At 38.8% G+C, this 12,684-nt stretch overlaps 2 protein-coding genes and 1 non-coding gene across 3 annotated transcripts in view; 1 reads left to right on the top strand and 2 right to left on the bottom strand.

Moving 5' to 3' along the window:
- Window positions 1-1,586: 1,586 nt before the first annotated feature.
- The window catches only part of LOC113514752 (ATP-binding cassette sub-family G member 1-like), a 289,243-nt gene continuing 278,145 nt past the window's right edge, over window positions 1,587-12,684 (bottom strand). The window contains exon 12 of the mRNA XM_052898604.1: window positions 1,587-1,795. The gene's annotated coding sequence lies outside the window, so the exon portion shown is untranslated. The remainder of the gene's footprint in view (window positions 1,796-12,684) is intronic.
- LOC113523368 (ATP-binding cassette sub-family G member 1-like) overlaps window positions 1,587-12,684 on the bottom strand; it is a 238,352-nt gene continuing 227,254 nt past the window's right edge. Inside the window, 1 exon segment of the mRNA XM_052898605.1 lies at window positions 1,587-1,798. The gene's annotated coding sequence lies outside the window, so the exon portion shown is untranslated.
- Window positions 3,124-3,207, top strand: Trnal-cag (transfer RNA leucine (anticodon CAG)). The gene has a single exon. It is a non-coding gene; the product is annotated as a tRNA-Leu (tRNA).

Below are 12,684 nucleotides of genomic sequence, written 5' to 3'. Positions count from 1 at the left end.
CACCGGTTCTTCTTTCTTCATCGACTGCATCGCTGCTGCTATCGTAGGCATGGCGGCATGTGGGTCAACGTGGCGTGCGTGGTCCCGGTGAAGTGCGTCGCTGCTCGGCTGTGGCGGCGGCGCTCTCGAATCCTCTTCAACGGGTCTCGATGGGACGAACCCCTGACGCTTGCCGGTGACTTCTTCTATCTCTGGTGCATGCGGCTCCATTGTGAGTGCCAGCGTGCTTCGACGAACCCAATCCGACGTTCGTTCTCTTCTGACGGTAGCGTCGTCGTCTTCTATTTCCTCGTCGTCCTCTGATTCGGCTTCCAGGGCGGCGACACGTGCGGCGGCCAATTCCACCTCCTTTCGAAGTAGCTCCTCCCGTGCCTTGGCCAGAGCCTTCTTCTTCTGCGAGGCCGTGGTGCGAACCGTGCGTGCCGTGCCGTGCTTCGGTTCCTTCTTCCTTGCTGTCTCCTCTGTCGTTCCTGTGGCTTCGGTAGTCTCCGTGGCTCCTGTGGTCGTCGTATCGCCGGACGTGTTCGTAGTCGATGTGGTGGCGGCGGTAGACGACGTGGCAGCGACAGAAGGCATTCTGACAGCCGCAGACGACGTGGTGACAGCAACGGACGGCGTGGCAGCGACGGACAGCGTTCCGGCGGCCGTAGTCGACGTGGTGGCGGCGGACGTTGTGGCTTCGGTGACGGCGATTTTTTGTTGCGACGACTTCATGTTTCTCGTAGTCGGCATTTCAGCGATCCGGCTTCAGAATGGTCTTCCTCCAGCGATCCGGCTTCTCGATGTACCAACGGTGTTCCTCCAGCAATCCGGCTTCTCGAAGGACCACGATGAACGGTGTGGACTGCCGTTCGGTGAGCGTGGACTGTAGGGGCGTTGGTTCAGGCTGGAGTGAAACACAGGGATTACTATTCTGAAGCCTCCGGTACCGTCTGAAGAGAGTATTTTTTCTTCTTGTCCTATTTCTTCTCGAGTGTAGTGCGTCGGTGCCCGGAAGCGAATGCCGCTCGACGGGAGGCGGCCTATCTTTATACCCGCCCGCTCGCACGATAACGTTTCCAACTCGCGATAGCGATCTGTGCGAGCGGGACGGGGCGAAAATGAACGAGACGCGTGTCTCTTCAGATCGGTACTCTATAGCGTCTATTTATTTATTTTATTTCAATTTACAATTTCTTAATTCTATTTATTATTACAATTTCTATTCGTAGGTAATAACGACAACACGCAAAGGAATACTTTATTTAACTTACACTATCTTAAATCTATGTAAATCTATATAAAATAACAGAATACAGAAACGATTAACTAGGGACTTAACAACTATAAATTACGATATATACAAATAATGTCGCGAACATATATATTTACTCGTGCATGATATAAAATTTTTATCATATTTGTTACTAAAGAGACAGAATATACTAAGTAAATCTTAATTAAAAGATGAATAATAAATGAATAAATGAATTATGTAGAATTAGAACAAAATAAAATAAATAAAAATAGTGTACACGTATTAGTTATTGAAGTCGCTGGCGGAAGACCCAAAAAAAACCAATTTTATAAAATAATTAAATTTAATCATAAAATTAATTGTTACAATAATAGGTGCCTTCAGATCGATGTGTGATCTGTAAGTGAAGTCATATCGAATCAAATACAAAGGAACTGGGTAATTTTGCTGTGGGAATTGAAGTGCTGACTCGACGCAGGTGTCTTTCTCGGTAGCGCCTTCTTGCGTCAAGCTAGGTGGTCCGATCCGTCGCCGTTGAAGGTGTGTCGTAATACTTTACTATAACATATTAGTAAACATCTGATCTAGTTTCATTTTTCAGCCGCCTTCATAAAGAAAGTTCTCATTTTTAGTTGTATTTTTTTATGTTTATTATAATTGCGTCAGTTTTAAATATTTTTTTTTTGTCTTCTCTTATCAAGAATGTTAATTTTAAATTTAATTGGAATGCTTATATAACTTAATTTTAAATTATAATGAAAGAGGTTACATGCTTTGAAAACTACGTAAAAGATTCAATGTGCATTTTAACAGATTTTATATATATATATATATATATATATATATATATATATATATATATATATATATATATATATATATTAACTCTATTTCACGACTTTTTCGACCTCCACACGATCCTCTATATTTAATATACAAATAACATCAAATAATATACAAGAAGGTGAGATATTTTCATTGTTTTCATTTAATAACATTCTGTTGACAACCCTACAAACTACAAGCACGTGCGGAGTAAGTAACTGGTAGCGCGCGTGGCGTGTCAGATCAAAGGGCACGCCGCCGCACCGCACCGCGCCGGACGCTGCGCTCCACTCGCTACAGGTATTAAGTCAACACGCGAATTATTGCAACGAACGCCGTTTCCGGTCAGTGTGAACGAGTCCTTTATTTGTAAACTACATGCCAAATGCAAATAGGTATACGTTCCTCTCATTAATTAATAAATTAACTGATTCTCTATTAATAATTATTTTAGTGACTAATATCAGACATAAGTGAACAGAGGGAGACTGTACAAAAGTCGACTGCTTGGGTACCTCTGTCCCATTCGTGTTTCTACCGTGAAGCAGTTGTGTTTGCATGGATGTGTTTCGGTTTGAAGGGTGGGATATGGCGTAAATTTACAGGGTACAGAGGAATAACACCTGAGTCCTCAGGAATGACAACGCATGGGGGGTATCATGGGCGAAACAGTATACTCTGTTATGGCCATGGTACTGCTCATGTCTATAGGCAACGTTTACCACTTTCCATCAGGTGGGCCGTCCTATAACCTCCTATAACCTATATAGCGCTGATTTTCAGGCGGCCTAAGGGGCCGCCATAGGTACATCTCGCTGGAGGTGTGCATACATAGCAACAGCTGAAACGGCTCCTAATACCAGCAAAATTAATTGCATTTTTTTTTTCTTTATTATTGTTTTTTTAACGTTGTTGGTAATAAAGACTATCTATCTATCTAATATATGATGATTATGATTCCTATATCATCATTGGTGATCAGTTTTTGGAAAATCGAAGAATCGAGAAGAATATTATAACTACTATAGAACATAATCTAAAATTTCAGCAACTGAAATCATGTCAGGATGGCCGAGCGGTCCAAGGCGCTGCGTTCAGGTCGCAGTCCAGTCTTCTGGGCGTGGGTTCAAATCCCACTTCTGACAAGTTTTTGTTCAATAATAAAAAGAGTATTCTATTTTTAACTAGTTCCCGCCACAGCAATTAGTAATGAAACATCTCATTACGTCACAAAAAATGATAAGCAACTAACAGAACATCTACTGTTTCATCTGACCGTCTTTGTATTCTTAACAACTCGTGATATTATGCATTTATCTCGGGAATGTATTAACACACAATACAGTGCATTATGTATACTAGACACTAACTGCATCTTGTTTGTATTAATATTATTCTAAAAATACTGTACCTACATAATTGTATTAATTAATCAATTAGATAAGATAATAATGTTATAATGTAAGGATAATGAATCCGACTTCTATTTAGATAAAATAATATGAAAATTATATTCATTCGAATTAACAAGTATATGTATACCTATTGCTCCGCAAAATAAAGGGATTTCAATCGCAAATACACCAATAGACACACACACAGACACATACACAAACACACACACAGACACATACACAAACACACACACACACAGAGAGAGAGAGAGAGAGAGAAACGCGCGCGCGCACACACACGCACACACGACGCCCGCACGCACGCACGCACGCACGCACGCACGCATGCTCGCACACACACACACACACACACATCGATAGACGATACTACTAGATACCTTACATTGTAATTGGTAAATATTATATTTAAATTTAGAACGCAAATCCCATTTTTACATGTAGATTTTGTGCTCCACGAAGATAAATGGATATTTCAATTATCATAAAATTAAAATGTGCTCTACAATAAAACCGACATAAATTTTGACAAAACCTGATAATTTGATTAAATTCTAAACTACTGTACCGATTTTGTTAACATTTCCATGGGAACAACCTGTAAGTATATCCTTTCGATGGACGGATGGATGAATGGATGCATTTAAAGCGGCATTTTATGTCTTTAAAACTACATAATATGCTTTTTCCATCCCATTGCTTAGGTATTGCATGTCTGAAGGCTATATTATCCACGTCGGATGCCTGTTCTAGCCAGGTGAAGCATAGAAGCTCTTGAGACCACTTACAACGTTGAAGCCGCATTTTCAAAGAAACACAATGCGCCAAATGGCTATTTCACGGAACTAGGCACTCGGCACTCGCTGACATCACGGGTATCGAGTTACTAATCGATTTTTTTATTTATTTTTTTATGTTTTTTTTTTATTAAAGTTTGATCTAAAAACAAGGAATTACATAGGAGTGATAAAATTGACAATTCATAGCTGGCTAGTGTAATAGAAAATGTTACACGGCCGTATAACCCTACCAAATTCAGATACAATCCGCTTGCATACTTTCTACACAAACTGTGTCGAATATATAATCTAGTAATGTAAAATTTGTCATTGACATCAAATATTTTCTTTACACTAGCCTGCTATGAATTGAGAAAAGCAGCAACTGACGGTGTATCTTCTGTCTTCTGTTTACTAATCGTAGTTGCATAAGAAGAAAGGAGACAATCATACGATTTACAGTTTTTAATTTATCATTCCTTCTATGTAATTCCTTGTACGTAGAGTTTAAGATTTGAATGGAGTTCGACGAATGGGTAATACAGAAAAATACATGTAACATTTATAGCGGACATAACTATTGTCCAAGTACCGGTCGAATTTTAAAAGATGAATTTTTATGCAACTTAGAATGGCCAACAAGCTGATGGCCCACCTGATGAAAATTGTTTTTTTTTTTATGATGGGTGAAAATGGTACGGTAACTCCGCCTGCGCTAACGAGATACGCTGGCGGAGCACCAGTGAAGGGTGATAGATGAGAATGAAAACAGGCCAGTTAGCCCATCATGATGAATTCATCACGCATTAACCATGATAGTTTCCAGGGGGAACCGCGGGAGGTCGACCTGGTTAGGTATATTGCTAGCAATGGGATTCTCAGTCTCCATTACTAACAATCCCTTTCCCCCCTGGAAATTGGGTTACCAATTCATCTATAGATATGAAAAACAATAACCTGGGCATAATATGGCGGTGTTACATCATGATAACCATGTGTTGGAGGGAAAGGGATTCTTAGTAATGGGGGTCTAACATCGCCATTGCTTGCAATATACCTTATCAGGTCGAGCTGCACGCAGTTCCCCTGGATACTATTGTGATTAATTCTTGTATTAGTCACTATGGGCTAACTGACTAGCTCATTTTTACCTATCTTTTTTTTATACAACTTAGAATGGCAAACAAGCTGACGGCCCACCTGATGGAAAGTGGTAACCGTCGCCTATAGACATGAGCAGTACCATGGACATAACAAAGTATGCTGTTTCGCCCATAACACCCCCCATGCATTGGCACTCCTGAGGACTCAGGTGTTATTCCTCTGTACCCAGTAAAATCACGCCATATCCCACCCTTTAAACCGAAACACAGCCATGCAACACAACTGCTTCACGGTTGAAACACGAATGGGATAGAGTTACCCAAGCAATCGACTTTTGTGCAAAGTCTCCCTCTGATACCCAGCGTATACCGACTGCGCAAGCGGGGTTACCATTCCATTATCATCGATTACTCCTCATGTGTTGCCATTCCTGAGGACTACAGTGTTTCGTCTCTGCACCCTGAAATTTCATTGCTATATCCCACCTTTCAAACTGAAACATAGCCATGCAAACACAACTGCTTCACAGTTAAAACACGAATCCAAGCAATTAACTATACCGTATTATCATAGCGAAGTTTTCATTCACTCTGGACTCCTCAACCATGCCCGATGCATAAATCAATATACATATTTTGGAATTTATTAAAAAAATTATAAAGTAAACGAGGTACAAAAAGGTAGTGATTTATAATTAAACCTACTTTATCTTACATGAGTCATGGGCATTTAAGTTGTCAACAATGTAACCGCTGAATAGAATCGGTTTAGAGCGGTAATGGTAAAGATGGCGTCTGTAAATCGAACTGGCCAAGCCCAAGCGATAGGAAACCAGCGAAGCGGATACCACGTCGCCATTTTACTTCAGCTAATATTTTTTTTTAATGGATGATATTGGAATGGTAACCCCATCCGCACTATCGGTATACATCGGCGGGGCACCAGTGAATGATGATAGGTGAGAATGAAGTTGGTCAGTTAGCCCATCGTGACGAATTCAACAAGAATTGTTCACAATGGTTTCCAGGGGGAACTACATGGAAGTCGACCTAATAAGGCATATTGCTAGCAATGGGGCTGTCAAACTCCATTGCTAACAATCCCTTTCCCTCCAAATCTCAGCTAATATTGATGGTATTGTAAAATGTTCGTTGTACATAATCGTACAAATTGTTTCTCATAATTTACTTGTATTACAGTGCAGTTTCAGATTTGAGATATGTCTGTGAAATTTCATTACAGAAGCATTTTAAGGCTAGGAGGCAAGGATTATAAATAATAAAGGTTATAAGCCTCATTCCTAGCTTTACACTTTATCAAGTCGAGCTCCATGCGGTCTCCCCTAGAAAACATGATTGATTCCTGGTAAATTCACCACGGCTAGCCAACTGGCCTCACTTCATCCTCAGCTATACCGATTAGGCAGAGTTACTATTTCATCATCGCCTATTAAAACACATCATGTATGATCACGAATGGCAATATATTACTATATATATATATATATATATAATTTTGAATATAATTAATATATATATGAATAATTAACTACAAAGTGTACAAGAAATGTTACAAAAGGGATATTCCATATATATATATATATATATATATATATATATATATATATATCAATAATATTTTCAATCGTCAGCTAGTTTGCTAGTTTACTTTCCAAGTTGCATAAAAAAGTGATTCAGTAAATTAAGTGATGTCTTGTGTGAGGTTTGTGTAATCGGAATTCTACGAACTTAATTTATTTGTCATTTCTGACAATTATTTCAACTTCATCCAGAAGTCTTCTTCAGATTGAATACGGTACTTTATGGTGTAGTACAATACTTTAGACAATTAGTCTTTATGGATTCAGCAAACTGGAAACAGCAGTGCGAGGCGAGACGCTGTAACGTAAAGCACTGTACTCATTTATATTAACCACACTCTTATGTCACTGAAGAATATTCACTCAATTATGTGAATTATTCTAACATTTGTACAAAAGTCGATTGCTTGGGTACCTCTGTCCCATTCGTGTTTCTACCGTGAAGCAGTTGTGTTTGCATGGCTGTGTTTCGGTTTGAAGGGTGGGATATGGCGTGGATTTACTGGGTACGGAGGAATAACACCTGAGTACTAAGGAATGGCAACGCACACCCCATCATGGGCGAAACAGTGTGCTCTGTTATGTCCATAGTACTGCTCATGTCTATAGGCGACGGTTACCACTTTCCATCAGGTGGGCCGTCAGCTTGTTTGCTATTCTAAGTTGTATAAAAAAACAATTTCGTTCCCCAAGACCCACCATATCCAACTGTTACATTCGTTTCTATACATTCACTCCTGATTCTAACTTCTGTGTCCAGTAGGAAGGGCAGGTCGCTCTGCCATTTATAAGATCTACAACTACAATATATTTTCCTATTTAAGAGCTGCGCTCTTGTCGGTAACTTCTTTCTACTCATTACGATTTTCAGCGAGTCTCTTTCACCTCTTGATACGACATGACACCAACATTTTCCTTGGTCTGCCTGATATAACTATGTCTTAGTCTCCTCCTTCCCCTCCTTCCTTCTATCTTACCTTCTGTTACAATGTTCATAAGTTCCTCGTGTCGTAACAAGTGTCCCAACATTTTCTCCCTTCACACCTCAATAGTTTTCATAATTAACCTCTTTTCCTTAACCCTAAGTAGTATCTTCTCGTTACTAATTCACCAGCACCATATTTCAATTTAATACACATAAATAGTATTAACGGTGGAAATTTAATTACAAATTAACTAATTAAATTAATTAAAGTTCACGTACGTCTGATTACGATGTCCGCTCGAAGCTCATGACTCGGAGCATGCGCGTATGTCGACGCACGTGTGTTATTTGTATGTTTGTGTTTTCTGTCATCGAAACGCACGGAGTTTTACATGCCGGTGGGCATTTAATTTTTTACATGCATTACCATGCCGGTCAAAGCGAAATATTTATTTTTAACAAGCCCCGTTAAAACGGGGTTGATGCATCTGCTCTTGTTACGGTGGGATAATGGTGCACCTATATTGACGTGTTCAATCGACTCTTGAAAGGTTTACATTTAGTTAACTATTAAATTAACTAAATTGTAATGCCGTTAAGATTTATAATTTCTTACTAAAGGGACTTAAGAACAGTCATAAATAATTATATATATAGACCATAGGCCTCCCCCCTAAGGGGGATTTTGCCAGTAATTGTTACGCCACTAATCCCTTTTCATTAAGCGACTTTAGATTTGGTGATTATATTGTGTATTGTTCACCGGAGGGAAGCTTTGTACAGAAGTCGATTGCTTGGGCACCTCTGTCCCATTCGTGTTCCTACCGTGAAGCAGTTGTGTTTGCATGGCTGTGTTTCGGTTTGAAGGGTGGGATATGGCAGTAAATTTACAGAGTACAGAGGAATAACATCTTATTCTTCGGGAATAGCAACGTATGGGTGGTATCATGAATGAAACAGTAATGTAATGTCCATGGTACTGCTCATGTCTATAGGCGACGGTTACCACTGTCCATCAGGAAGGCCGTCAGCTTGTTTACCATTCTAAATTGCATGAAAAATACATTCATTAAAGATATAGTCGAATTTAGATCCTTACCTTTTAAAAAGTTAAATAAAAATGGGCCATTCTCTTCATAACCAACCATATTTCATATTCAAGCGATCCTTTTGCAAAAAAATTGAAAGTATTTCTGTAATCTATTTTAAGCAGCATCTCCCTCCATGAAATTTTATTGAGGAAGATGCGGGCAGGATGAGCTGCTAAGATCCAATAAACAGGCCGTATAGAGGACCGGTTGCATGTATTGTGTTATACAATTTTTATGTATGTAATATTATGCAAATAAGTAATACGAAGATATATATTATAATAACAAGAGTCTTCCTTTCTAAAAACTTAGATAATTTTTTTTTTATACAACTTAGAATGGCAAACAAGCTGACGGCCCACATGATGGAAAGTGGTAACCGTCGCCTATAGACATGAGCAGTAGCATGGGCATAACAGAGTATACTGTTTCGTCCATGATACCCCCCATGCGTTGCCATTCCTGAGGACTCAGATGTTATTCTTTTATACCATGTAAATTCACGCCATATCCCACCCTTCAAACCGAAATACAGCCATGCAAACACTACTGCTTCACGGTAGAAACACGAATGGGACAGAGGTACCCAAGCCATCGACTTTTGTACAAAGTCTCCCACTCGGCTATGGTTTATTTAAAAAAAAAATCGATTTACTGGCTGGACTCGATTGCTAGTATCTAATATATATATTTTTATAATGGATGCTAATGAAATGGTAACCCCGCCTGCGCTGTCGGTAAACGCTGACTGGGAAAGCAGATCATTTAGCCCATCGTGATGAATTGCACTAGAATTAAACACGATGGTTTCCAGGGGATACCACGTGGAGGTCGACCTGATAGGGTGTATTGCTAACAACGAGACAGTTAGAGCCTTGCAATTGCTATTAGATACTTGCAATCGTGGAAAAGTCGAATTATTCGTAGTATACATAAGAAGTGTTTTTTTTTAAATCATACATTAATAAATCCATTAGTATATTACAGAATGAATATTTAAAACAGACAATATCTTTTAAAATAGACAATTCGTATGACAACGTACGAAATGACAATTTTGTAAATAAAAGATCAACTCCCATGTATGTATGTATACGTGTATGTATGTATATCAGTAAGCAGTCTCCCGAGACGACGCAAATGTTTACTTTCTGTGTTTGTAAATATTTATTTTCATGCGAATCGCGATTTGGAACGGAACAACATTGTCGTTTGACTCGCAACAGTAATGTCTTTCCTTAATATATTATGTGAATATTATATAGTACTTTTAGTAAAGTAAAATAACAAAGGGTACTTATAAAGCTTGTAACAATACCACAGATAATGTAATAAACATCATCATGTCGGCCTTTAACTGTCCACTGCTGAACATAAGCCTCCCCCTTGGGGGTGTTGCCAGTAGTACCGCTCATGTCTATAGGCGACGGTTACCACTTTCCATCAAGTGGGCCGTCAGCTTGTTTGACATTCTAAGTTGTATAAAAAAAAACCCATACTGATGATATAGCTTTCTAAAGGTGAAACAATTTTGCAAAATCACTTAGTTAATTTTTGAGATCACCATCGCTTTTCAAATGTAATATTAACAAACTGTATGAATGCTTTTGTGTGTGTGTTTATCGTCGTGTGGTCCCGGCATAGATTTTTTTTATTTTTTTATACAACTTAGAATGGCAAACAAACTGACGGTCCACCTGATGGAAAGTGGTAACCGTCGCCTATAGACAGGAGCAGTACCATGGACATAACAGAGTATACTGTTTCACCCATGATACCCCCCCCCCTTTGAGCCACCCCTTCCCTTCCCATGTCGTAAGTGGCGACTAAAGGAACTTAATGGTCGACAGATAGAGGTAGGCAGCAGCGTCCCTCTTAAAATATCATTAAAATAGTAGCATGGCAACTACTGGAAAAACTCCCCTCATTGGGAAGGCTTATGTCCAGCAGTGGACAGCTAACGGCTGAAATAAATAACGGCTAATGCCATTAAGAGACTACCGATTAAACCGTCTTTCAAAAAAAGCGTCCACGCTCTCTTTTTATCTTTATCCGAGCAGTAAGTGCTTTATATTATTCTCAATTTCGTGTATAATATAGTATATATCATATATGTGTAAGTATATTTGTTATTCATATATATTTATTCGTTTATATATGTAATTTTAGTATGTATGTATATCAATAATTACTAGTACCGCATTCGAGTATTCTGACACTTGCCTATGGTTGACTGGGAGTGAATGCTTTTAGCATTAAGTCCGCCATGTACACATATTTGTACTAATGAATAAATAAATAAATAAATAATGCATTCTTTTGTCTATGTAATACATATATTTTAAATATATGTATGTAGATGTAATATATTTTATTTTGTGTTTTTTGTATGGATTCTTCACCAAAACACGGGACATCGAAGCTTGTCGTGGACAAGTATAATAGAAGCGGTGTAGACGGAGTTCAGTCTAATTATGTCCAACCTTCACGAAATACTACGTAACCCGACGCTGCAGTTGTAGGAGTGCAGTTAATAATGTGTTATATGATACACGGGATTCATACCGACAGACCAACCACTAAGTGTATATTACTTTATTTTTTACACAACTACCCAAAACGAGTTTTTTTTTAATGCAACTTAGAATGGCAAACAAGTTGACGGCTCCTGATAGAAAGTGGTAATCGTCGCCTATAGACATGAGCAGTACCATGGACATAACAGAGTACACTGTTTCGCCCATGATAAATGTGTTGCCATTCCTGAGGACTCAGGTGTAGAGATGGGCAATCCACCTGGGTGGGTTTAAAGTCTGGTGGGTAAAAACCGGGTGTTTTGGGTTTATTGGGTTTAAACCCCATAAACACCCAAATTTTTGGGTGTTTATGATTTTGTACTTCATCATCGTCATCTCAGCCGCAAGACGTCCACTATACTGGACATAGACAATATTATTATGCAGCCTACAGAATAAAAAACTTTTAATTTGATTTTGAGTTTATTAAGAAAGAGATGAAAGTAAAATGTAAAACTACAGTCAATCACTGTCAGATTCAGAGTTATTACAAGCGATGAATTGTATAGGTTCGATAGGCTCTATTTCGTCTAAACTGTTATGTTCATTTACTTGCTCAATGAAAGCTTCTAAGGTATTTTCTTCATTAAACTGAATGTCCTCGCATTCAGCTTTATGTTTAAGATTCCAGTTATAACAAATGAATGAAATTTTTTCAGTTCTTTCAGTTGTAAGTCGATTTCTTTTGTTATTATGTATGTAGCCTTGGATACTAAAGGAACGCTCAGTGGCTGCCGAAGTACAGGGAGCTGATAGAATACGAATCGCTACTTTGCTTAACTCAGTGGAACCACAAATACCTTTCCACCATATTAGGGGCTCAATGCTATCTAATGAGCTCCATACAAATCCTCTGGCCCAAAAGTTTTCTTTAGCTTTATAACACGCCAAATCTGCCATTACATTTGACAAACTTAAGTGTTGGCTTAAATTGTAGATAAACTCCATACCCTTAAGTTCTTCCTCTTGAGTAAGTTCGACTCCTAGAGTCCTGGGGTCTAGAATATATGCTGCAAAATGTATTGGCCTCATTGCCATATTGCATCTTGAAGATACTGATGTTAGAATCTGCTGTTTGCTTTCTTCGCTCAATGTCGAAATCTCATTTAATGCAAAACGTATCTTAGCTTGTACA

Source organism: Galleria mellonella, unplaced genomic scaffold, assembly GCF_026898425.1.
Source record: "Galleria mellonella isolate WM207_F2 unplaced genomic scaffold, CSIRO_AGI_GalMel_v1 utg4535, whole genome shotgun sequence".
Lineage (NCBI taxonomy): Eukaryota > Metazoa > Arthropoda > Insecta > Lepidoptera > Pyralidae > Galleria > Galleria mellonella.
The sequence above is the reverse complement of the archived record's forward strand: the minus strand, read 5'-3'. Positions and strand labels throughout refer to the sequence as shown.